The following is a 1,136-nucleotide window of genomic DNA, read 5'->3' on the forward strand; positions in this document are numbered from 1 at the left end:
GAGGAGGAGGAGGAGGAGGAGGGAGGGAGCAAAAAGAGTGAGAGAGGAGGTGGGGGGTTCGTTTGATCTGCAATAAGCATGGTGATTAAAAACGCCGTTTCCTGATTTCAAACACATGTTACCATAAATCGATTGGAACACAGCCAAAATGCCGCTTTCTATTTCTTAAAGAATTAATTAAACCTCAACACACAGGTGTAACACACCAGTGCCAGGCCAGCCAACAAACGGCAGAACCACGAAGAAAGTCTCCTTTAAGTTTTTAGGGACGTAGCAGACACACATGCCCAAACAGCAGCAACATAAAGGCAACGTAGCAGCACCACATTTCAAACTATCATACGCAAATCAGAAACGCAAATTTGAATATTTCATAGTATGAGTGTTGTTGACAGTCTTTCATAAAAAGGAAAATAAAACGTTGAAAAAAAAGTATCTACGAATAAGGGAGTTTTGCTTCTGTTTTTGTTGTGTTTTGTTTTTTGTTGGGGCTTTTTTTTTGGGGGGGGGGTGGTAGTGCTCCAAAACTGCACGTCTTCAAATAAGTGTTGTGTGAGTCCTCTCGTTGAGTCAAGCACAAGCCGAGAACAAGTTTCTGCACTACAGGTAGATGAATACATATGTAATATCCCGTACACACTGTAAAAACGTTCGTCACATCCCCATTTGATACGGTTTAAGGGTGGTCAAATTTTTTCTTCCTGCACAGGCAATGCAGGGGTCTTTTTCATATAGTCAGCACTGGCGAGCACCATTACCCGACCTGACAAGACACGATTCGATATGACCATGCAGATCGGGTCCATTAGACCGATGGGCATCCATTCTCAGTCAGAGTATGTTTGTTGAGTGGAGTCTCAACGTCTCTTCAAACGGGATCGGAAAACACTCAGCCTGCGTTCAGACTAAAGTAGGCCTACATAATACCCAAGGAACCTTAAGTTCGTACATGGTTCTCCAAAACTGGTCAGAAAAACGTATACAATACTTAAATAATGCACGACTTCTCTAAAAAAAAAAACATATATAATTTTGCTTTAAAAGTCAATGGACATCCACGTGCACAATCACATATGCACAGACACATGAATGCACGTACGTATATGAACACCCTCAAACACACACACGCGCGCGCG

Source organism: Aplysia californica, unplaced genomic scaffold (genome assembly GCF_000002075.1).
Source record: "Aplysia californica isolate F4 #8 unplaced genomic scaffold, AplCal3.0 scaffold00666, whole genome shotgun sequence".
NCBI classification, from domain to species: Eukaryota; Metazoa; Mollusca; class Gastropoda; order Aplysiida; family Aplysiidae; genus Aplysia; species Aplysia californica.